At 45.5% G+C, this 26,418-nt stretch overlaps 1 protein-coding gene across 2 annotated transcripts in view; it reads left to right on the forward strand.

Moving 5' to 3' along the window:
• ARAF (A-Raf proto-oncogene, serine/threonine kinase) overlaps nucleotides 1-26,418 on the forward strand; it is a 62,907-nt gene that overhangs the window by 7,648 nt on the left and 28,841 nt on the right. The window contains exon 2 of one of the 2 annotated variants that reach the window (XM_089675155.1): nucleotides 8,538-8,662. The gene's annotated coding sequence lies outside the window, so the exon portion shown is untranslated. The remainder of the gene's footprint in view (nucleotides 1-8,537; nucleotides 8,663-26,418) is intronic. The other variant, XM_089675154.1, reaches the window with a different exon arrangement.

The raw sequence follows: 26,418 nt of genomic DNA on the forward strand, positions 1-26,418 counted from the left end.
ACCTGGGGGCCAACTACAGGAAACGCCTGACCTCTGTGATTGCCAACAAGGAATTTGCCACTAAGTACTAAGTCATGTTTTGTGAAGGGGATCAAATACTTATTTCCCTCATGAACATGCAAATCAGTGCATCATTTGTTAGACATGCATTGCTTTTGAATTTTTTGTTGCTATTCTTTCTCTCAGTGGTACAATACACCTACCATTCGATTCTTAGGCTGGCCATACATTATACAATTTTCTTGAATTTCTATTTAGATTTACCAAAAACCATATAATATAAGGTCAAACATAAACAACACTTTCAATTGTATCCAGTTAAGAGGGCCCTTGCGCTACATAGTTGAAGGTAAATCTAAAGGAAATTGGGCAGAATTTGAACAGAAAATTGTGCAATGTATGGCCAGCCGTTGATTGATCATTTCTTTGTGAGTGGGCAAACATTCAAAATCAGCGGGGGATCAAATACTTATTTCCTTCACTGTATGTGGTCAAAGGAAAAGTACTCCTTTACATTGGTGATCAGTGGGAATATGCCCCCCCAGGTCAGTGAGCAAATGCCCTCTTACATTGCCGGTCAGTAAGAAAGTGCTCACCTTACTTTGATCAGTGGGAAAGTGCCCCTTTATTACTATTATTATTCTACAGGATTTATATAGCGCCAACAGTTTGCTTTACGATATAACGGGAGACAGTACAGTTCAATACAAGAGGGGTAGGAGGGCCCTGCTCCTTGGAGCTTACAATCTGGTCAGTGGGAACATGCCCCCCTTACATTGGTGGTCAGTGTGGAAGAGTCCCATTTAAATTTATGGTCCGTGGGGAAGTGCCTCATTTACATTGGTAGTTGGCGGGAAAGTACTCCCCTTTACAATGGTGGCCAATGAGAAAATGCCCCCTTTACATTGATGGCCCAAGGGAACGTTTCCCCCCCCCCCATACATTGGTAGCCCATGGGAAAGTGCTTCCCTCCCACATTGGTGCCCCCCTACATTGGTAGCCCATGGGAAAGTGCCCCCCTACATTGGTAACCCATGGGAAAGTGCCCCCCTACATTGGTAGCCCATGGGAAAGTGCCCCCCTACATTGGTAGCCCATGGGAAAGTGCCCCCCTACATTGGTAGCCCATGGGAAAGTGCCCCCCTACATTGGTAGCCCATGGGAAAGTGCCCCCCTACATTGGTAGCCCATGGGAAAGTGCCCCCCTACATTGGTAGCCCATGGGAAAGTGCCCCCCTACATTGGTAGCCCATGGGAAAGTGCCCCCCTACATTGGTAGCCCATGGGAAAGTGCCCCCCTACATTGGTAGCCCATGGGAAAGTGCCCCCCCTTACATTGGTAGCCCATGGGAAAGTGCCCCCCCTTACATGAGTGGTCAGTGGGAAAACTCCCCCCTTACATGGGTAGTCAGTGGGAAAGTACCCCCTTCCATGGGTGGTCAGTGGGAAGGTGCCCCCCTTCCATGGGTGGTCAGTGGGAAAGTGCCCCCCTTCCATGGGTGGTCAGTGGGAAAGTGCCCCCCTTCCATGGGTGGTCAGTGGGAAAGTGCCCCCCTTCCATGGGTGGTCAGTGGGAAAGTGCCCCCCTTCCATGGGTGGTCAGTGGGAAAGTGCCCCCCTTCCATGGGTGGTCAGTGGGAAAGCGCCCCCTTTGCCTTGGTGGTCAGTGGGAAAGCACCCTTATACATTGGTTAGAATGGTGGTCAGTGGGAAGGATGTTCTCTACATTAGTAGTCATTAGGAGGATTGTTACAAAAACCCAAAAAGGACAGTCTTGCAGAGAAGAAGGTGGTGCAGGTCTGGATGTGCTGCAATGGAGTGGCTGATCCCTACAGAACATTGCTAGATTTGCCTGACATGTGAAGACGTTTTTTGTTTTAGTTTTTTTTGTGTAGATAATCCAGTGATAAAGGTAATGAAAAAAAGAAAAATGAGTGAAGTTTCCTGTCATTCAGTTCCCTCCATACCCAGACATTCGACTTTCTGTTCTCCTCAATAGGCACCTTATTGAAATTCACAGGTAGCTCCAGCTTAAAGCTAGTGGTATTTTTAGTGAGAGATAATACTTGTGAATTGGCTTTTTTTTATACAAGGTATCTAAAAACAAAAAAAAAACCCTTGCTGTAAATATACAATTTGTGGTAAATAGATATGGTTCATGCAATAATGCCTGTAGCTTACCAAAAAATCCAAAATGGGTAGTAATAAAAATACAATACCATGCCCACAACAACACAACAGTGGAGGCTATAGGTACACTGTTGTTAAATAGACTTGTATGAAGTATATATTGTGCACTGGGATGATTGCACTCTAGCACAGCCTTCCCTCCAGTCTTGCACAGGCTCCTATCCTGAGCTGAAGTGTCTTCTTCTGATTTCACTGCACACTGTGAGCTGCTCACAATGGGGCCAATTCACTAAGAGATAAATACCGCATGAATTTTTGCTTTAAAAATACCTCAAAAATTCTCTCAAAAGTAGTCAATTCACTATAAACATGCATTATTTACCAAATGCGTTAAATATTTATATTTTGCGATATTTAGCACTTACATTTTGCGTTATTTTTGGGGTTGTTTTTTTCACAATTATGTTTTTTCCGGCTAACACTGCACCAGAAGGCACACAGCAATTATGTGAAACTATGAAAACATTCTGATTCCCTCTGATAAAATGTTACAATTTATTTTCATACCTGAGCTCAGAGAACATTTTCACATTGATACATTGTATACTTTTTAACTTTTGGCCAGTGCAGAGTTCCTCTAATTGTTACTTTGTACATTTCTAAAATACCAACAGCAAACACCAGGTGATAAATAATGAATGTTTGCTTTTTAACCGATTCCTGTCCACCTTATAACAGAAGTACTGCTACAGGGCGGCATGGGTGGGCAATATACGTGATTTTGCATTTCTCAGTAGGGGGGGGCGCACGCCCTACCTGCGCCACCATTTCCAGCCTTGGCTGTCAATCACCTGGGTCCCAACCAGTGATTACTCGGCGGCGTCCAGTGATTGCCAAGCATCTCTGACGGGGAGTGAGAAGAGTTTGTAAACAAAACAGTTCTCTCCCCTGTCAGTTCCTGCACACTGCTTTACTTGGCTGTGCATAGCACAGCCATGCAAAGCCGTGTGCTTACAGTGAAGCACAAACACAGAACATCATGTAAAACAGCACACAGTTAACTTCACATGTTAACCCCTTCATGCCCAGTGCCATTAATAAAGTGTCAGTGCTTTTTATTAGCACTGATCACTGTATTGGTGTCACTGGGGATGTCAGTGACACCAAGACAGTTCCCCCCAGTATCAGAATGCCTGCTGCAGTCCCGCTATAGGTCGCTGACCACCGCCATTACTAGTAAAAATTATAAAAAAAAAAAAAAAAATTCCAGTATATATACTGCCATTTGTAAACGCTATCATTTTCATGTAAACCAATTAACCGCATGCCGCCCAGCCACTGTACATATACGGCGACAGGGCGGCACTCGCAGGCAAAACCACGTTTTAAAACGTGTGTTTTGTAAACAAATAGGGGGCGCGCGCGAGGTGCGCCGCCGCCCTATTTGTCCCGCGGATCACCGCCGCAAATGTCAGTCGCCGGGTCACAGCCACTCGTTAGCGGCTATGTCCCGGCGATCGGCGGCGAACAGTGACAGACAGCACAGCTTCAGTAGCTGTGCTGTCTGTCACTTCTCTGTCAGCTCGAGGATGAGCTGATCGAGAAAGAAGAGTTTCTCCTTCTCGATCAGCCTTGTCCCGCCCAGTACACACCCCCGCCCCCTAGTAAAACACTCCCCTCACTCCTATAACCCTTCCCTGCAAAATAAAGTTAACCCCTTCCTCCCCATTGCCATTAGTACAGTGTCAGTTTTTTTTTTTTTGCACTGATCACTGTATTAGTGTTTTTGGGGATGTCAGTGACCCCAAGTCAGTACCCCCCAATGTCAGAATGTCCGCCACAGTCCCGCCATAAGTCGCTGGTCGCTGCCATAAGTCCCTGATCGCCACCATAATTCGCTGATCAGCGCCATTATTAGTATAAATAAACCCCTAAAAATCCCAGTATCTTTCCCGCCATTTGTAAACGCTATAACTTTCATGTAAACCAATTAATTTACATGTATTGGTTTTTTTTTTTAGCAAAGACATGTCACAGAATGCATTTTGGCAGAAATTTATGACTAAATTTGATTTTTGCATTTTTTTTTACTGGACATGTTTTATAGCAAAAAGTCCAAAATATTGTTTTTTTTTCCTCAAAATTGTCAGCCTTTTTTTTTTATAGCGCAAAAAATAAAAACCGCACAGGCAGTCAAATACCGCCGAAAGAAAGCTCAATTTGTGGGGAAAAAAAGGATGTAAATTTCATTTATGTACCATATTGCATGACCGCGCAATTGTCCGTTAAACTAGCGCAGCGCTGTATAGCAGAAAAATGGTGTAAATTGCAGTATCTATACCATAGTTTGTAGACGCTATAACTGTAACACAAAGCAATCAATATACACTTATTGGTATTTTTATTACCAAAAACATGGAGCAGAATACATTTTGGCCTAAATTTTTAACCAACTTTGAGTTTACTATATATTTTTTATAGCTGAAAGTAAAAAATATTGTTTTTCTTCAAACTTTTTGGCCTTTTTTTGTTTATAGCGTGAAAAATAAAAAGCGCACAGGTGATCAAATTACACCAAAAGAAAGCTCTATTTGTGTGAAAAAAAGGACGTAAATTTCGTTTGGGTGCAGCATTGCATGACCGCGCAATTATCAGTTGAATTAGTGCAGCGCCGAGTAGCAAAAAGAGGCCTGGTCATTAAGGGGGTAAATCCTCAGGAGCTCAAGTGGTTAATGCACACGTACTGGGATTTTTTTTTTAGCAGAAGTCGTTCAATTGTAGAAGTACTGATGGTTGAACTTGACAGACATGTAGCAAAGCAAACAAAATAATAGTGAAGATGTGTGATCTAAGCAATGTTGACTGTAGAAGGATTGCCGGTGGCAGATGTGGTGGTTGTAGCATCTCTTGGGATTTCCACACATCACACAGTAGACTCTTAGGTTTACAGAGAACGCTGCAAATACACCTTGAGAGAGCTTAGATGAAAGGAACAAACTTTCTCAATCTGAGAGAAAGTCCACAACTAGTTAAAGCGGAGTTCCAGTTGATAAAAAAAAAAGAAATAAAAGTCAGCAGCTACAAAAACTATAGCTGCTGACCTTTTTAAACACACTTACCTGTCCCACGATCTAGCGGTGTCCTCACCACGGCTTTCACCAGCTGTCTTCTCTCCCCAGCGTCGGCATCTTCAGTGTGGGCACCTGGCTGTGACGGCTTGTGGCTTCACAGCCAGATGGCCACTGCACATGCGCGAGTAGCACTGCACTTTCTGAATGGTCCCCTAGTCTTCAGGGACCTGTCATGTGTCCCAGAAGACTACCGGGAGGGAGGTCAACTTACACATCTGATTGCAGCAAATTCGGGTACCCGCTCCCCCCTTGCCACTCCCCAGAGGTGCCAGTCCTTAACGGGGAGTGGAGGACAAGGGCTTAAAGCAGATCTTTCCCCTTTGGGTGGAGCTCCGCTTTAAAAAAATGTTCTTTCAAACAGTGGCGTACATTAGAGGCGTCCGTTGAGTTGGTGTCACCCGGTGCGGTAACACTTGGTGTCACCCCTCCGATGATCCCCGCAGGATGGATCGGATCTGCAGATTGAGCATAATGGATTGGAGTCCGATCCATTATGCTCCCCAATCCGCAGACCCAATCCATCCTGCGGGGATCGTCGGCTTGCAACCTACACGGGGTTAACTGATCGCTCCACGAGAAGGTAAGTTTTAAAGCAAGCCGACGATCCCCGCAAGATGGATCGGGGAGCATAATGGATCTGACTCCGATCCATTATGCTTCCCAATCTGCAGATTTGATCCATCTTGCGGGGATCGTCGACTTGCTTTAAAGCTTACCTTTTCGTGTAGTGGGTCTGGTGTAGCCCCATGCAATAGGTTTCACCTGATGCGGCGCGCACCCCCCCGCACCTGCTTAGGGACACCACTGGTGTACATAACAACATATGTGATCATAACATGATGGCCACAGGCGGTAGAATACCACCTTGACTTCCACCCCAATAACCTAAGAGCCATGAAATAAGGCTTCAGTGGGCTCAGGTTTGTCCTAGAAACCTTCAGGAACTGTCTTATGTTATATGTGGAGCAAAATCCCCGTGGAACCTCTTCAGCCACTTGATAATTAAAATCCAGTGTGGAAATGATTACAGTGATTTATATCATATCTATGGTTCATATCTAAAGTGGAAGTCCAGGTACTTACCTACTCTGAGGGCACTCTGGTCTGGTCACATGATTGGCGGATGGCTTCAAGGGAGGGTGGAACAGCTGATAACTGATGCCTCATAGTAAGCCTATAGGTGAAGTCACCGCACAGGCATTGTCAGCAATCTCCCCTCTTCATTGAAGCCAGCTGCTGGGGAGATCATGAGACCAAACCGGAGCACTCTCAGATTAGGTAAGTATACATGTTTTCCTTTCACACGGTAGTTAAAATACGAGTTAGGAGCATAGGTGGGAGCAGGTGTAAGCATAGGAATAGCCTGAACTTCCACTTTAAAAGTCTATATTAATTTCCATTTTTGATTTCAAATATTTCTAGCCTACTCCTAATAATCTGAATGAACTTCACGTTTGTGCATTAACTTTGTGACACACATTTACTAAGCGTTATGAGTAGCATTGCTGTGTCACACATTTCACAGAGTCTTCCTTCTGATCTACAGAGGTGTTGAGAGGTGGAGTCAGTGCAGGAATCACTGCTTGCAGGCAGCAAAGTACTATGGGATATGTAGTCCTTAGTAATTGAGAGTAAACAGAGAAGAAGCTGCAAAGCATGCAGGGAATCCAGGAAGTTGTGAAAAGCGATGGCCGGCAGACAGGCAACACTCATAACATGAAATTAGATTTTTTAAGCAAGCTTATATTGGATTATCAAATATAAATATTCTTTGTGTTGTTATTACAATGGTGACATTGTGTTTTAATAAGAGTCTTGCATGGCCAGTGTATATCGTTCCAGTTTCTACTGTAGACTAATAGTTAAAGGAGTACTATAGGCTTTTTTTTTTTTTTTTTCTCATTTTTGATAGAATAAAGGAGTGTTTTAACACTGTCCGTTTTTTTTTTTTATTGCTGTCTGTGTCCCATTGGGGAGAATTCCTTTCACTCCTGTCCCATAGCCAAGGAGAAAGTGAGAGAAATTACCAGCAAATTAAGGGAATCCCTAGGGGACCCCCAGGTCACGAGAATTAGTGTCCCCATTGGAAGATTTCTCCTGTGTTACTTTTCTTGGGGCAACCCAAAATTTGGGTTTTACTTTTACTTTCAATGATAGTAAACAAGACAAATAGAGAGGGTGAATCTCCCTAAAGGGGGCACAGACAGCAGTAAAAACTGACAGGTGTTCTAATCCCCCTCCACTCTATTTAAATCTTTAAAAAAAGAAGATTGGCAGGCTGCCAAGATGTTTTGAGGGATAGGTACACCTTTTGGGACATGTCATTGTTCCACCCGTATTTGGGTTGGAAAAAGTAACATGTTCCAGCTCCGGCAGCCAGTTCCCCCGTGACAGCGGGCAGGGATCTTCTCCTTGCATCTGTTTATTATAATTTAAAAAGAGTGCAGCCATGTGGAGCTCCAGCCATACTTACCTGTGAATGAATCACGCAGGCATGTGGGCGCGTGATTCATTCACAGTTACCTATGAATGAACTACAATTACCTTAAGCCACCATGACATCTTGTATTTCTGAACTGCAAGGGCACTGATGAGTGCTCTCATAGTTCACTCACAAGCCTTGCAGCTTTCAAAAAGAGACAGCCTGCATGGAGATATGGGCTTGTCTGCAGAAATCTGATATTGCACTCCTGATCCACTAATAATGGTTGCAATCAGGGGCGGACTGACCATTTGGGAACTCGGGCACTGCCCGGGGTCAGTAGGGGGCCCCATGAGATGCCCCTGGTACCTTTTCATAGGCTTTTTTGGGTGTGTTTTGAGTGTGGGTGAGGACACAGGGGCCCCATGATCCCCTATTGCTCAGGGGCCCCATGAGTTGTCAGTCTGCCCCTGGTTGCAATGCTTTCCAGGCTCCTGCAGGAAAAAAATAATAAATGCTCAACTTTTTTCTGCAAAAAAAATGTGCATTTATTTATTTTTTCTTTGGAAAAGTATATATTTCCTTCAAGGTGCTTTTACTGCTTGTTTGGAATATGTAAATGCCTTGGTGTGCCTTGTCTGGGCACAGGTTCTCTTTAGGTATAAACACGGTTTAATTTAGCTTTACCTTTTTTAAACTTGTACTACGTAGTGTCACATCACTTGTTCTCAGCCAGCTGACAAGCTGTTTTTTGGGTTTTTGGATCATACTGCAAAATTTCTTCATGTACTTTGTGTAGGCAACAGGTACACTATTTACCTGTTACTAATAGATGTTATAATTTGTCTTTGCAGGATGCATACAAAAAGTCTGCTGACTATTTGTTACCTGCCTAACTCAATGTGACGTTTGTGGTTTTCTCCAGATAGCCAAGAGTGTGGGGCCTAAGGATAGGTGTCCGAATAGCCAGGGTGGCAAGGTAAGAACTCATTTCATCCATTTTTCTGTGGTTTACAATGTCATTTATGTGAAGATTCTAGTCATTTGCTATTTTAGGCCTACGTTTTTTTTAACTTATACCATAAGCTATGCTGCATCTGCTTGTTTGAAACTTTTAAAGAGGACAATCAGAATTGTCGAAGTTAAAATATTTACTAAAATAGACCTGTAATCACAATCAACTTCAGAAACTGCTGTCACTTGAATGTGCTAATTTTGCTAATATAAAGCCACCAGCAGGAGTAGAACACTAGGTGCAAAAAAAAGTTCTGATAGAGGCAGCGCAGATCCTTTTCTTAAAAACAAAATCACTTTTCCCTGTAACATCTACACAACCTTTATCTTGCAATAGAGGGCCTCCTTGCGCAGGTGGTAATTGCCCCAGAGAAATTCAGAGAGTTTTAACCCAATCTCTTCATGGTTCCCAAAAAGGCTATATTCGTCCTATCCTGCTGCATGTCTTTGTTAAGTTCCCAGGTTCGAGATCAAATTGCTATGTCAGTGGATGCTTCCCTCCTCCAGTTTGGATTTTTTGGCATTCATAGACATCAAGGGCACATACCTTCGTATTTGGATTTGTCTGAGACAACATTGCTTTCTCCAATTCAAAGTGGAAAACAACACTGCTTTCTCCAATTCATTCATAGGAAAAGAGGATTTTCAAATGGCCCTGCTTTTCAGGTTGGCATGAGCACGTTTGGTTTTCACTGTTGTGCTGGCTCTGGTTCTTGTCTTGTTATGGCTCTGCAGGATCTCCGTAGTAGTCAGTGGTGGTTGCATTCTCTGATGCTTCTAGCTGAAAAATCCTTTCTCCCACTTTGCTGGATGATAGTGATGATGGATGCCAGCCTCCACAGCTGGGAATAAGTGACCAGTCAATGGTCAGTGCTATGCTACCTGCATTTTACTGTGGGCTCACTACATTAGCATTTGTTATATTCTGGAAGGTGCTAGCCACTGAGCTTTCTCTGCTGATTCAGTTTTTTTCCCTGGTGAGATATGTTGATGACCTTTTTTTGCTGAAAGGTGGGACAGCTCTGACCCTGTCAGCCAAGGTCCAAAGGACTGTTCAGACTCTTCCTGGGTTTGAATGGTTTACCCAAACTTTAGAAGGGGTTTTTTCTGGAACTGACTTTTTATGGAATGAGATGAAATATTTAGGCCTTTTTCTAGATTTTGCTTAGACTAGAATTTTTTTTTCTTCCGTGAGACAAATATTAAACTTTCCCTCACACAATCAGACTTTGCAGTCCAGCTCTCCACTTTTGGTTGAGGGTCCTCTTGACCAACTTTCAAGCAGTACCTTATATTAAATTTCTCTCTAGACCATTACAATTGGTACCTGAAGGAAGCTAGTCCCCTGATCAACATACTGTGTCTGTGAGCGATGTGTTTGTCCTTTCTACACCGGACCTCGGATGCAAGGTCATCAAATCGGGAATTATTTGGACAATGCCACAGGAAAGGCATACATTAACCATTGGAAAGGAGCAAGAAGTCTCGCTGCTCAGCATTAAGCCAACCAGATTCTGGTGTGAGCAGAAGTTCAGGTCCTCCTCTCCTCCATACATATTCTAGGAGTGGAATAATGGCAGGCGAACTTTCTCAGGCACCAACGTCTGGGGAAATGGTCTCTTTACCCTGGGTTTTTCCGGTCTTCTGGCACAGGTAGGAAATGCCAGACATGGATATCCCAGCTCCCTGAGTCAACTACATACTGGGCAAGTTGTTTTCAGATCCAGGGATCCTGCCATAGTAGTGGATGCTCTGGTGAGTTTGTAGGATCTGTTCTATGCTTTTTGGCTAAACAGATCCTTCCTCATTTTTCCATAGTAGAGAAAGAGGACCTTTTGACAATGCTCATTGCATTGTACCAACCAGGGTGAATGTGGTACTTGGATGTTATTAGACTCCTGGCAGACTCTCCGTAGGCTTTGGATAACCAAGAACTTTTTGTTCTGAAGAGCAATTTACCACCTGGACTCATGGTCGCTGGTTTTCAGTGGTAGTGCTGTTGAAGCATAGAACTTGAAAGATCCAAACAGAATTCATTTAGTCTGTACCATAGCGGAAGCCGGGCAGACAGTAGCTTATGTCATACATCAGAGAGAAACCAAGATTTTTGCAGCTAAAAGATAACCTAGATAGGTGCAGCCTTCCACATGTCTTGCAATTTCCAGCCCTGTCTGCCATGCAAATTCCAGGTATTGTGGATTGGCAGGGGGACATTCTCTACTGAAAGCGTCTAGACTCAGACATTTGGTTTCTTCACCTGCAGATGGTTCTGGGCCCCTTTCAAAGGTAGGGAATGCCAGACATAGTTCTTCTGGTTTCTCTGTTAAACAGCTATCTGCCTTAGTTTGTCTGCAGGTTCTAGCTACTGAAGTGGATGTTCTGGTAACTCCTCCTGTGTTACACCACCTTCACTTGCTCCCCAGAATCTGGATAGTGGTCTTCTGGTGTTTCGCTTTGCACCAGACTGGTGCAGATTCTTGGTGCTAGAACAGTGCCAGACTCTTAGCGGGTTCTCTGTGGGTGCTTCAGATTGTCCAGATCTTCTGACTGGTTTACCATCCTACTTCTCTTTACAGCTTGGAAAGAGGGGCTCATCTGTTCTATATACCTATTTCACTATGCCTTTGCAAGACGAGATATCGGCCTATTACAGTTTCAATGGCTGTGAGTACCATATAGGGCCTGGTTTATGTCTATTGGTGTAGGTCTGTTTGGGCGAGACAAGGATGTTCCATCCCAAGTATTTCCCCTTGGGATTGTTCCTGTTTTTTTTTTTTTTCTGTTATCCAGTTTGGATTTCGATCCAATCAAAGATATTCTTCTGTCATCCCTCATCCATGGGGCTACCTCCTTGCCAGCACCACTTTAGCAGGAGAGGAGATTTGGAGACTGCACCTCCACCCTCTTTTTTTGTTTTAAATTTATTATTTATTTATTTTCGTAAGTCTGGGGCCTAGGCTTTTTTACAGCAGAAGGCAGTTCTATTTTTCTCTTCTTTTCTAGGACATTGTATTTATTTCACTCTGCCCTGTTCTTCTACATTCCCAGGAATTCTCCCTCCAGTACGATCTGTTCAGGTTTTTTCAATCTACCAAGCCCCCTTCAGGCTGACAAATTCCCTCTTCCTCATTCCTAAAGTATTGCATGTACCTTCTGTTTTTATTTAAAGTCAGATTCTTCCAGATCTCTATATTATGGGTTGAAAAGTTGAGAGCTTTAGGGGGCTAATCTATGAAGGGATGTTTGGTCTGGTCCTAATACCTTTGCCCAACCCTTGGAGTGGAGGTTCTCTTTTACCCAGACCATGCAATCAGGAGAGAAGTTCATCTGGCAGTGGCCCATCCTGAGGTAGGCTTGTCCTTTTTCTTGTTTCCTTTCTCAGGTTGCTGTCCTGGAAGATGAATAGAGAAATTCCCTGTTAGTCCTAGTGATAGGTCTATTTACGTATATTTCAGGTCAACAAGCCTACTTTTTACCCTTTTTTTTATTGTGGTTATTTAATTCTATTAATGATTTTTTTCCCCTTCTGTACCAGTGGGGATGGTCTTATTTCATCCTAACTGAGGGACAAGGTGGGTAGGCAGGGTTGTCAACTGTTCTGCTTTAGTTTCCTGTAGAGACTGGAACCAATCATCTCTCAGGTTGCTGCCCTGGAAGATCTCTGAAAATACTGTTACTAGTAGGGATTCACCGAACCTTTGGTAGCCTAAACGTTTTGGCCGATATGAAAATAAGCACCGATACAGGTGATGAAAATAACCCCGGCACTCGCTGCTAGCCGACACCCGCCACCACTCGGTGGTTCTCAGCCCTACCTGAGAAACCACCGAACGATCCCGGCACTGGGAACAGAGATAAGTGAAGGAAAGATGGCCTCCACTCATCTCTATGCCTTTGGAGGACCGGAGCAAAATCACTTTCGGTTCCGGCGCCTTGTGTACAAGGCTTTTTTTTTTTTTTTTTTTTAAGCACTAGATCAGGGGTCTGCAACCTTTAAGACATAAAGAGCCACTTGGACCCGTTTCCGAGAGGGAAAAAAAGACTGCAAGCCGCAAAACCATTGCAACATTTAAAACAAATCCGACACTGCATATATTGCAAAAAACGCTCTGGTCATGAAGGGGGTTTAAGGGCCCAGTAAGCAAAGGGTTAATCAGGGCCACAGTGTATCGTCATAATCACAATCATAGCCTTAGGTCAGTGGTGGGCAACCTTTTTTTTCGACTGAGCCAAATCTCGCCAAAACCACGATTGAAATTTATTTTGAGAGAAACATTTTTAAAACTGAAAATTCATCCCCCATATAGTAATTCATCCCCCATATAGTAATTCATCCCCCATAGTAATTCATCCCCCCTATAGTAATTCATCCCCCATATAGTAATTCATCCCCCATATAGTAATTCATCCCCCCTATAGTAATTCATCCCCCCAATAGTAATTCATCCCCCATATAGTAATTCATCCCCCATATAGTAATTCATCCCCCCTATAGTAATTCATTCCCCATATTGTGTGAATTCACTTACCTTTGCTCCGCGCGTTCCTCTCGCTGGGTTCCCGCGCCGTTCTGGTCTTCAGGGCGGACTGTGAGAGGAGAGGAGTTCGTCACGCTGCCCCGCCTACATCCGGGCTGCCCCGCCTACATCCTGACAGCCAATGTTTGCCAGCGGGCGCCCGGCACACAGAAGATCTGCATTAAAAGAGCCGCGGCTTGCCGACCCTATTGCCTGTCACCTGGTGGGCAGTGTGCTCCGGAGCCGCAGGAAAGGTGAAAAAGAGCCGCATGCGGCTCCGGAGCCGCGGGTTGCCGACACCCGCACTAGATCAATGCTTTTCTTGATATATTGCTTTACATTGTAGAGGAGAGATGTGGGGTCATAATGACCCCATATCTCTTCAAAAAGGGCAATAATTCTAGCATTAGACCTCTGTAATTTTACATTGGTAACCTGTAGAAATTTTTAAAGCGTCACCCATGGAGATTTTTAAATACTGTAGTTTGACGGCACTCCACGTATGTGCTCAATCTTAAAGCATGACATGCTGGGTATCTATTTACTCGGCGTAACATCATCTTTTATATTTTACCAAAAAATTGGGGTGTACAGTATATTGTGTTTTTATTTTTAATCATTAACCGCCTCCCGCCCGCCATATAGTCCAATGACGGATGCAAGGTGGTTCTCTCGACGTCCTCCCATTCTCACCGCGCATGCGCTGCTCCACGAGCGCGCAGCGATCGGCGGTGTGCTGTGTCCCTCGGAAAAGAGGAAAGAGCTTGGTCATGTGATCAGCTGTGTCCAATCACAGCTAATCGCATGTAAACAGAGAAATGCCGGTTATCGACTTTTCTCTCCTCACGAGCTGTCACGCTGACAGCTCGAGAGGAGAGCCGGTAATCTGCATTCCTCGGAGGGGACATGTACACTGATGATCAGTGTGCCCTGATGATCAGTGTAGCCCCAGCAGTGCCACCTGTTGGTGTCCAGCAGTGCCAGCTCTCAGTGCTCATCCATGCCACCTGCCAGTACCTATCAGTGCCACATCAGTGCCACATATCAGTGCCTACCAGTGCACATCAATGCCACATATCAGTGCCCATCAGTGCCACCTATCAGTGCTGCCTATCAGTGCTGCCAGTCAGTGCCAGCCAGCGCCGCCTATCAGTGTGCATCACTGCCTCCTGTCAGTGCCGCCTATCAGTGTGGTGTGCATCAGTGCCACCTATCAGTGCTGCCTATCAGTGCTGCTAATCAGTGCCACCTATTAGTGCCAGTCAGTGCCGCCTATCAGTGTGCATCAGTGGCACCTATCAGTGCCCGTCAGTGTCGCCTATCAGTGTGGTGTGCATCAGTGCCACCTAACAGTGACACCTATCAGTGCCATATATCAGTGCTGCCTTTCAGTGCCCATCAGTGATGCCTGTCAATGCCCATCAGTGCCACCTACCAGTGCCTCCTCATCAGTGCCACCTATCAGTGTTTATCAGTGCAGCCTATCAGTGCCCATCACTGCGGCCTCATTAGCGCACATCAGTGAAGGAAAAAAAACACTTATTTACACAATTTTATAACAACTAAGAAAAAACTTTTTTTTTTTTTCAACATTTTCAGTGGTTTTTGGTTTAAGAAAAAATAAAAAACCCAGAGGTGATTAAATACCACCAAAAGAAAGCTCTATCTGTCACAAAAAAAGATAAAAATTTCATATGGGTACAGTGTTGCATGACCGCATTCAAAGTGTGACAGCGCTGAAAGCTGGAAATTGGCCTGGGCAGGAAGGGGGTATAAGTGCCCTGTAGGCTAGTAGTTAAAGTGTATTTGTTTGCGTTTGAAAAATATATAAATTTTTAAAAAATGTCTATTTCAGTTTTCGGCCAAATGCATCCTGTATTTTTGGTTTTCGGCACCAGAATTTTCATTTCGGTGCACCACTAGTTACTAGTAAGACTTAACAGGGAATTTTCTCTTAAGCTCCTCCCTCAACTTCTGTATCGAATGGGAGCTGAAAGGATTCTCTTCAGTCTTGAATCCTGTTCATTGATTACTAAGATACTGAAGGCTCTAACGTCTACACCTCTGAAGATATACCAGCACACCTGGAAAGCCTACTTCTCTTTCTGTGAGGCTTTGTGTATTCATTCTTTTTCTTTTTCAGTGGCTGGGATTCTGGCTTTATTAACAGGAAGTGGACCATTGGCTGTGTCTGAGTATGCTTAAAGGTCAGGTCTTGGCCTTGGCAGTGTTGTTGTGTCCCTTGTCCCCCAACTTGTTTATTTGGACTTTAATTCAAGGTGTATTGCATGTTTCTCCCCTGGCTAGACCTCCATTTTCTCCTTGGGATTTCAACTGGGTACTTACTGCAAATGCCTCCCCTTAGGAATATTGTAGATCTGGCCTTTTGAAACCATACTAAATACATTGACAGAAACATTTCATAAAGTTTGTCATGACAGATACATTTTTAAGATACAAATCATCTTTTCAGTTTACCTGGCTATGACATGCTATACCAAACCTCCCTTTTTGGTTCTACACCTTGACAAGGTTCCTTTTGGACCATTACTTTCCTTTCTTCAGAAGGTGGTGTCTGCCTTCCCTTTGAATTAAGAAATTGTCTGTCTCTTGGTCCCAGATGTTGTGAGGGCCGTTTGTGTTTTACCTTTCTGCTATTGCTTTTTTTTACATGAAACAGATTCTGTCTTCGTGATCATGGATGCCCTCACAAAGGTTAGCTGCTTTTTCTGCCACTATCTGTGGGTGGATTAGGCAGACCATTGTTCAGGTCTATGCTATGGGGCCTTAGGAACCCCATTTCCACCTCAATCATCATACTTCGTAGGCGTTTCACCATCAGGTGTCCATTTCTCAGGTTTTTAGGGTAGCCGCCTGGTTGTTGGTTTACACCTTTTTACTATATCTTCTGGTGTCTGTTTTGGTCACGGAGGTTTGCAAGCAGTAATGTAAATACTGGTTTTTCCAAGCAGAAAATGTTTGTGGTATAGTATGACCCACCCTTCTCTTGGCACTGCTTTTGGGACGTCCCAATGGTCAGAATCTACATTAAAGATATTTGCTATTTCCTTCGGTGAATGGAAGAGAAAATAGGATTTTTTTTGTTTTTCAAAAAATTATTTTCTCTGCTTTCAATGAAGGACACAGCACTCTCCTCTCTGGTTGTTCTTGGCTGTGGCCAGAGACTTTCTTTGTGTTTTTATTGTGCAGTTATTGACTGGCTAAGATGCCGCTAGCTGAAGGAGGTTTGGCCACCCACAGGTGCTGCCTCTAGGCTGAGCCTTTTGTTTTGTACCTAGGGTCCTACTCTTGCATGTGGCACTACAGTCAGGTCCATAAATATTGGGACATGGACACAATTATAACATTTTTGGCTCTATACACCACCACAATGGATTTGAAATGAAATAAACAAGATGTGCTTTAACTGCAGACTGTCAGCTTTAATTTGAGGGTATTTACATCCAAATCAGGTGAAAGGTGTAGGAATTACAACAGTTTGCATATGTGCCTCCCACTTGTTAAGGGACCAAAATTAATGGGACAGAATAATAATCATAAATCAAACTTTCACTTTTTAATACTTGGTTGCAAATCCTTTGCAGTCAATTACAGCCTGAAGTCTGGAACGCATAGATATCACCAGACGCTGGGTTTCATCCCTGGTGATGCTCTGCCAGGCCTCTACTGCAACTGTCTTCAGTTCCTGCTTGTTCTTGGGGCATTTTCCCTTCAGTTTTGTCTTCAGCAAGTGAAATGCATGCTCAATCGGATTCAGGTCAGGTGATTGACTTGGCCATTGCATAACATTCCACTTCTTTCCCTTAAAAAACTCTTTGGTTGCTTTTGCAGCATGCTTTGGGTCATTGTCCATCTGCAGTGTGAAGCGGTGTCCAATGAGTTCTGAAGCATTTGGCTGAATATGAGCAGATAATATTGCCCGAAACACTTCAGAATTCATCCTGCTGCTTTTGTCAGCAGTCACATCATCAATAAATACAAGAGAACCAGTTCCATTGGCCGCCATACATGCCCACGCCATGACACTACCACCACCATGCTTCACGCCTCACGACGCCGAGCCCTCAGCACCCGACGCCTGGCCTCAACAACCCCAGTCACCGAGCCGCCAGCATCACCAGTCGCCGTGCCTACCATCACCCCCAGCCATCGCACCCTACGACCCCTCCACTAGCCGAACCACCGTACCCACTGAAGACATGCCACAGCACCCATGGTCGCCAGCTTACTGCACCCACAGACTGCTGCCAACCAGCTGCCGCCCTCCACCCTCACTCTACCCCTACAGAAGGACTCAAATGACTCTCCCATGGTAACACAGATTCCCCACACACCTTGCCCTGACCTGTATCCCTTCACCTCCCCTGACCCAACTGTCACCGCACCCACCCCAACATGCCTCCTGCACTCCTCCTCCTCATTTTCCTCTCCACCATCCCAAAAATCGCCTCCCTCTACCCGCCTACCCCCCCAAAACAGCTCTACATTGCCCCTTCACTACTCCCCTCTCCCCACTACGGCACTCACCACCTCCTCCTGCTACTCCACTCCCCCGTCGACCCACGTGCCACCACTATCAGACCCACACGCTCCTACACTTCCCATTCCCATGCCACCTTCCTCACCCTTCTCCTTCTCCTATCTGCTGGGGACATCTCCCCGAACCCTGGCCCCTTGCCACCTCACCCCTCCTCTAGGGACCCCCCTGCTCCCGCCAGCTGCCGTAACCCCCTCAACCTCATATCTGTGCCCCTTCTCCCCGCATCCATCCCCCCTCTCTCGGTTGCACTCCTGAACGCCCGCTCGGTCTGCAACAAACTTACTGCCATCCATGACCTCTTTATCTCCCGCTCCCTTAACCTCCTAGCCATCACCGAAACCTGGGTACAGGCCACTGACTCCACCTCCCCTGCGGCACTCTCCTATGGAGGTCTCGTCTGGTCCCATTCACCAAGACTGAGCGGTCACAAAGGTGGTGGGGTCGGCCTGCTCCTATCACCGCTGAGCACCTTCCAGGTCCTCCCTAATCCTCCCTCCCTAACTTTCTCCTCCTTCGAGGCTCACTGCATCCGGCTCTTCTCACCCACCCCCCTAAGGATCGCAGTGATCTACAGGCCTCCCGGATCCATACCCCGCTTCCTGGATGACTTCGCTGCCTGGCTTCCCTTCTTCCTCTCCTCTGAGCTACCAACCATCATCCTCGGGGACTTCAATATCCCCATCAATGACAACAGCCCGGCTACTTCCCAATTCCTCCACCTAACCTCCTCCTTCGCGCTCACACAGCACACTCAATCCTCCACCCACATCATTGGGAACACCCTTGACCTCGTCTTCTCCCACCTCTGTACCCTCAACCAGTTCTCTAACACCCCCTTCCCTCTCTCCGACCACCACCTCCTCACGTTCTCCATCTCCCCTTCCCCTAACTCCCCCCCCCCAGAGCGCCAAACCATCACCAGCCGCAACCTTCGCAACCTGAACCCGGCCCCCCTCCACTCAGCTGCCGACCGCCTACACGACAGCATCCTTCCACTGTCTTGTCCTGACCTAGCCACTAACACGTACAACGACTCACTATCAGCTACCCTAGACTCTCTGGCACCCCTAACCACACGCTACATCAAACCCAGACCGCTCCAACCATGGCAGAACGACCACACTAAATGCCTCAAACGTCGCAGTCGTGCGCTGGAGAGACTATGGCGCAAAACCAGGTCCCCCCGTTCATTCTCCCTCTACAAATCTGCCTTCCTCACTTACACCTCCTCCCTCCACGCCGCCAAGCAGGCTTACTTCGTAAACCTGATTAACACCCTCTCCTCCTGCCCTCGCCGACTCTTCTCCACCTTCAACTCCCTGCTCTCTCCCCCCCCTCCTCCACTCAGTACCTCACTCACCGCCCACGAGATTGCCACTCCTTTCCACAATAAAATTGATGCTATCCGTCAGGACATAGTCAACTCGCAATCTACCTCCCCACCTAGCCTCCCCCCCCCTATCTCCCCCTCATCTCTTCCCTCCTCTGACCTCGCAACCGCACTGCCCCCCTCCACACCCAAGACCCCGCTTACCGTAACCCCACCAGCTCTGCACTCCTTCAGCCCCGCTACCACTGAGGAAGTCACCAGGGTCTTCTCTGAAGCCCGCCTCACTACCTGCCCCCTAGACCCTATCCCCTCTCGACTCCTCCAGTCACCCCCCTCTTCCCTCATCTGCTCCCTCACCCACATCTTCAATCTCTCCCTCTCTACCGGCGTATTCCCCTCCCCCCTAAAGCATGCGCACATCACCCCCATACTCAAAAAGCCCTCCCTGGACCCCTCTGACCCAAACAACCTCAGACCCATCTCCCTGCTGCCACTCACTTCCAAACTCCTGGAGCGCTTAGTCTACAACCGCCTAAGCGCCCACCTAACTGACAACAACCTCCTTGATCCACTACAGTCCGGCTTCCGTCCCCTACACTCCACCGAAACCGCCCTCCTCAAAATCACCAACGACCTACTTACCGCCAAAGCCAAAGGCGACTACTCTGTCCTCCTCCTCCTGGACCTCTCCGCGGCCTTCGACACAGTTGACCACCCCCTCCTCCTTAATAAACTATTCTCCCTTGGCATCAGAGACACCGCTCTCTCCTGGTTCTCCTCTTACCTATCCCGACGCTCCTTCAGCGTTTCCTACAATGGTGCCACCTCCCCTTCCCTCCCCCTCTCTGTTGGGGTCCCCCAGGGCTCTGTCCTTGGACCCCTTCTCTTCTCCATCTACACCTCCTCCCTTGGCAAAATCATACACTCCCACGGCTTCAACTACCATCTCTATGCTGATGACACTCAAATTTACCTCTCCACCCCTCACCTCACCTCCACTTTCTCCGCCCGCATCACTCACCTCCTAAACGACATCTCTGACTGGATGTCGCTCCATTTCCTCAAACTCAACCTCTCCAAAACCGAGCTTCTCGTCTTCCCTCCTGCCCGCGCCCCCCCCCCCCATCCTATCCATCACTACTAACATCACCACCATCAATCCCGCCCCGCAAGCCAAAGTCCTTGGGGTCATTCTGGACTCTAACCTCTCCTTCCAACCTCATGTCAAATCACTGACAAACACATGCAGGCTCCACCTCCGCAATATCGCCAAAATACGCACCTACCTTACCCCAGACACCGCTAAACTACTTGTGCACTCCCTGATTATCTCACGCCTTGACTACTGCAACTCCCTCCTCACCGGCCTACCCCAGTGCAAACTCTCCCCGCTTCAGACCATCCTGAACTCAGCTGCCAGACTCATCCACCTCACCAGCCGCTCCACCTCTGCCACCCCCCTCTGCCTCTCCCTCCACTGGCTCCCTATCGCCCAACGCATCAAATTCAAACTACTCACTCTGACCTACAAAGCCATTCACAACACTGCCCCTAACTACCTCACCGACCTGATTCCCAAGTACCACCCTACCCGTACCCTTCGCTCTTCACAGGACCTCCTTCTATCTTGCTCCCTGGTCTCCTCCTCACACGCACGTCTGCAAGACTTCTCCAGGTCCTCCCCCATCCTCTGGAACTCACTACCCCAATCCATCAGACTGTCACCTTCCCTCCTCACCTTCAGGCGCTCCCTGAAAACCCACCTCTTCAGGGAAGCCTACCCCACCCTCACCTAACTGCTGCTCTCCTTCATTCCTCCTACCACTCCATCCCCCACAGCCACTTCCTCCTGTACCACTACCCCCTCCCTCCCAGATTGTAAGCTCGAAAGAGTAGGGCCCTCTTACCCCTCGTGTGCTGTTCGTAGCTGCTGTAATGTTTCATGTATTGTCCCCCCCTCTATTGTACAGCGCTGAGCAAACCCTTTGGCGCTATATAAACTCAATGTAATGTAATGTAATGTAATGCTTCATTGATGAGGTGGTATGCTTAGGATCATGAGCAGTTCCTTTCCTTTTCCATACTCTTCTCTTCCCATCACTCTGGTACAAGTTGATCTCGGTCTCATCTGTCCATAGGATGTTGTTCCAGAACTGTGAAGGCTTTTTTAGATGTCGTTTGGCAAACTCTAATCTGGCCTTCCTGTTTTTGAGGCTCACCAATGGTTTACATCTTGTGGTCAACCCTCTGTATTCACTCTGGTGAAGTCTTCTCTTGACTGTTGACTTTGACACACATACACCTACCTCCTGGAGAGTGTTCTTGATCTGGCCAACTGTTGTGAAGGGTGTTTTCTTCACCAGGGAAAGAAGTCTTCAGTCATCCACCACAGTTGTTTTCTGTGGTCTTCCGGGTCTTTTGGTGTTGCTGAGCTCACCGGTGCGTTCCTTCTTTTTAAGAATGTTCCAAACAGTTGTTTTGGCCACGCCTAATGTTTTTGCTATCTCTCTGATGGGTTTGTTTTGTTTTTTCAGCCTAAAGATGGCTTGCTTCACTGATAGTGACAGCTCTTTGGATCTCATCTTGAGAGTTGACAGCAACAGATTCCAAATGCAAATAGCACACTTGAAATGAACTCTGGACCTTTTATATGCTCATTGTAATTGGGATGAGGGAATAACACACACCTGGCCATGGAACAGCTGAGAAGCCAATTGTCCCATTACTTTTGGTCCCTTAATAAGTGGGAGGCACATATGCAAACTGTTGTAATTCCTACACCTTTCACCTGATTTGGATGTAAATACCCTGAAATTAAAGCTGACAGTCTGCAGTTAAAGCACATTTTGTTCGTTTCATTTCAAATCCATTGTGGTGGTGTATAGAGCCAAACATGTTAGAATTGTGTCGATGTCCCAATATTTATGGACCTGACTGTATACCCCAACAATCAGGATCTAAAGATTTTCACTGTGTCTTTCAATGAATGCAAAGAGAAGGATTTTATGATGAGTACAAAATATTCCATTATTTAGCCTCCTGGTTAATGTAAAAAATAACTTTACCTCCAAAGTCTTATAGTCATCTGTCTGCTCTCCAGCAAGATTTATGCTATACAGTCCTGAGGGAGCTTCTGCAAACTGCACCCTCCATCCCTCCTGCAGTGCGCAGAGAAAAACATTAATTTGCACTTTAAACGGCCTTGCCATAGAAATCAGGAACATTTTAAGACGGTACTGTTGTACTGATTAACCTCCCTAGCGGTCTGATTATGTCCATATTTCTGTGCTCAAAGCGGTACATTTTTTTGCATGGAAATATGTATTTTTTTTATTGTAGGCCTGTAATTTTTAGGAATAACTCACTGAAATCTGTCCGAACAAGAGCCTAGTAAACATCCCGGGTATGTTAAAATTTGAAACACAAAATCAAAAGTCGCAAAATCGTTTTCAGTGTCTGACGAATTTCCCCACAAATAATCACTCAATTCTGCAAGTAGTTCTAATTTACTATCGCTGTTCTCTAGCTGGTCTAAAACCGATGTTGATGTAAAGGGACACTTTTTGGACGCCATGGACATTTCTCAGTTTCCAGGCAGAAAGAACGGTAAAAATGCAGGCAGGGCACAGGACAAAGCACTCGGGACAAAATGTATGTGAAATGGTTTCATACAGTAATGTATTACTATGTGATTTTAGTGTATTGAGTGAATGTCACAATATGTCATTTTCAAATTTCCCACCGTTCCGTCCCCTGTACGTCCCGACGTTCGCAGAGGACGGAACACAGATGACAAATGCCGGCATTTGCCGGATTATATTACAGGGGACACTGCAGGAGGGACATCGCGGGAGCACAGGACAAGGTAAGTGACTGAGGGATCCTGGAGCAGTGCCGCATGGTAAGCCCGAGTGTAGCTCGGGGTTACCGCTTTTGGTACTGAAACTTTACCCCGAGCTACACTCGGAAATACCGCCAGGGGGGTTAAAGAATCTCACATAAACCCAGTTGAGACTTGTTTTCTTTAACCACTTGCCCTCCAGAGGATTTACCTCCCTTCTTGACCAGGCCGGTTTTTGCGATACGACACTGCATTACTTTAACTGACAATTGCGCGATCATGCAACGCTGCACCCAAATGAAATTTACGTCCTTCTTTTCCCACGAATTGAGCTTTCTTTCAGTGGTATTTGATCGCCTGTGCGGTTTTTATTTTTTGTGCTACAAAAATAAAAGACAGACAATTTTGAGAAATAAACAATATTTTTGACATTTTGCTATTAAACATGTCCAGTAAAAAGATGTTAAAAATCAAATTTCGTCATAAATTTGGCCCAAAATGTATTCTGCTACATGTCTTTGCTAAAATAAATCCCAATATGTGTAAATTAATTGGTTTACATGAAAGTTATAGCGTTTACAAATGGCAGTATAGATACTGGAATTTTTTGTACATTTTTACTAGTAATGGCGGCAATCAGCGACTTGTAGCGGGACTGCTGGGCGGAACTGACTTGGTGTCACTGACATCCCCAGTGAAACCAATACAGTGATCAGTGCTAAAAAAAAAAAAAAAAAGTGCTGACACTGTACTAATGGCACTGCGCATGAAGGGGTTAACATGAGGCACAATGATAGGTTTAACTGTGTGCTGTTTCACTATAAGCTGTGTCCGTGTGCTTCACTGTAATCACACTGCTTTGGATAGCTGTGCTTGAGAGGCCTAGTGTTACTGCTCACTTTCACCATTGCAGGAGTGACCTGTCAAATGCTGAGCTCAGAGCTATTGTATCAGGGGGGAGAGAGCACATGTGAGGGAGTTTGAATAGGAGAAATAGCTCACTCCTGTTATGGTGAGCAGTAATATTAGGCCTCTCTTAGCAACGTCCTAGAAGTTTCCCAGTCAGGCTTCATGAGCTATTTAAATGGCCTACACCTATAGCAAGGGCATTATTCAACTTTGGTCAAATCTGCACAGTTTGGTTTTATCCAGAGACATCCCTTACCTGCATTGTCAGTTTTATTGTAAAGGTGAATTATCCATTTAAAGTGAACTTGTGGCAATTGTGAATTTATTAAAATTAAACTTCCATTGATTTATGGACAGGTATAGTCACCTGTCTGCAGATCATTTACCCTGCAGTGTGCCCTGGACTCCTTAAAAAAAAAAAAAAAAAAAAAAAAAAATTGGAGTGATCTGATATTCTAACTAGTGGTCACCAGTTATTTCTCAGTGTTTGCTATTTGCAGCCAGGGCAAGGTGCTGTGTCTATGACTGTAAATGTCTGTAGTGTCCCTCAGCAGCCAGTCAGATTTATACTTCAACTGTCATTTTCCAGAGCTGCTATGAATATTGTCAGTCTTTCTGCCTTTAGTTTTGCCTTCAGCAAGTAAAATGCATGCTCAGTTGGGGTGAGATCGGGTGATTGGCCATTGCAGAATATTCCACTTCTTTTTCTTCAAAAGCTCCTGGGTTGCTTTTGCAGTGTGTTTTTTATCATTGTCCATCTGTGTTGTGAAGCGCTGTCTAATCAACTTTGCTGCATTTGGCTGAATCTGGGCTGATGGTATATTCACTTCAGAACTCATCCGGCTGCTTCTGTCTTCTGTCACATCATCAATAAACAGCAATGACCCAGTGCCACTGGAAGCCATGTATGCCCATGCCATCGCACTGCCTCCACCATGTTTTACAGATGATGTGTGCTTTGGATCATGAGCTGTTCCAAGCCTTCTCCACACTTTTTTTTCTTCCCATCATTCTGGTACAGATTCATCTTAGTTTCATCCATCCAAAGAATGCTTTTCCAGAACTGGTCTGGCTTTTTTAGGTGTTTTTTGGCAAAGTCTAATCTGGCTTTTCTATTCTTCAGGCTTATGAGTGGTTTGCACCTTGTGGTGAACACTCTGTATTTGTATTTGCTCTCGTGTAGTCTTCTCTTGATTGTAGACTTTGACAATGATGCGCCGACCTCTTGGAGAGTGTCCTTCACTTGTCTGGATGTTGTACATGAATTTGTCTTTACCATAGAGAGGATCCTGTGATCACCCACCACTGTTGTCTTCCATGAACTTCCATGCCTTTTTATGTGCTGAGCTCACCAGTGCGTTTTTCTTTCCTCAGAATGTACCAAACAGTTGATTTGGCCGCTCCTAATGTTGCTGCTATCTCTCTGATGGATTTGTTTCTTTTTTGAAGCCTTAAAATGGCCTCTTTCACTTGCATGGACAGCACCTTTGAATGCATGATGTAGGTTCACAGCAATAGATTCCAAATGCAAATACCACACTTAGAATCAACTCCAGACATTTTACCTGCTTAATTGATAAGGAAATAAGGGAGTAGCCCACACCTGGCCATGAAACAGCTTTTGATTCAATTGTCCAATTACTTTTGGTCCCTTGAAAAAGGGGGGGGGTGGCTACTCTTAAGAGCTGCAATTCCTAGACCCTTCCTCCAATTTGGATGTACATACCCTCAAATTAAACCTGAGAGTGTGCACTTTCAGCCCATATCCATTATATAACTATAGCTTGAATATGTTTTGGTAAAGACCTGAAAAAAAAACAAAAAATGTGCCTGTGTCCAAATATATATGGACCTAACTGTGTGTCAGCAGAAACCTTATGGAGACATCAGCAGATTGTCTAATGCAGAGGTCTCCAAACTATGGCTTTCTAGCTGTTGAAGTACTACAAGTCCCATCATGCCTCTGGGAGTCTTGCCTGTGGCTGTCAGAGTCTTGAAAGGCCTCATGGGACTTGCAGTTCCTCAACACCTGGAGGGCCATAGTTTTGAAACCCTTAGTAATGCATCTACTCAGATGACACCCTGAAGCTCTGACATGCCCACTGACAGCAACAGTAGCCAATGAAAAGCTTATTTGAGGTGCCCACATTGCATTCTATGTTCTGTAGCCTTAGTGGCTCTCTATTTTCCCAAGGGCTTTTGGAAGGTGGACGTGTCCGATCTCCATGACAGGCTACACAAAGGATGAACTTATTACATTTAAATGTAGGCACCTTGTTTTAATGTTGTTATATGTTTAATTTTCCTCTGTGACAGGTTCCCTTTAAGCCTATTCTCTTCTTTGATCTTGTTGCTACATTTTCCTTGCTTTCTTCCCTCCCACTTTTCCTGTTCTGTGGGTCTCTCTCTTCCCCATCTGCTGCAGTATTGTTCCACCAAATGGCACAGTAACACTTGCTCAGTCTCCCTTTCTCTGGAACATGCAGCTTGATTGCAAGGAAAAAGCAGCAGAAGACCAGGGAGAAAGAGAAAACAGAAGGAAAGTGATTTTTCAAAGGAAAAC

Source organism: Staurois parvus, unplaced genomic scaffold, assembly GCF_062004578.1.
Source record: "Staurois parvus isolate SC_StPar_1 unplaced genomic scaffold, SC_StPar_1.0 ptg000154l, whole genome shotgun sequence".
Taxonomy (NCBI): domain Eukaryota; kingdom Metazoa; phylum Chordata; class Amphibia; order Anura; family Ranidae; genus Staurois; species Staurois parvus.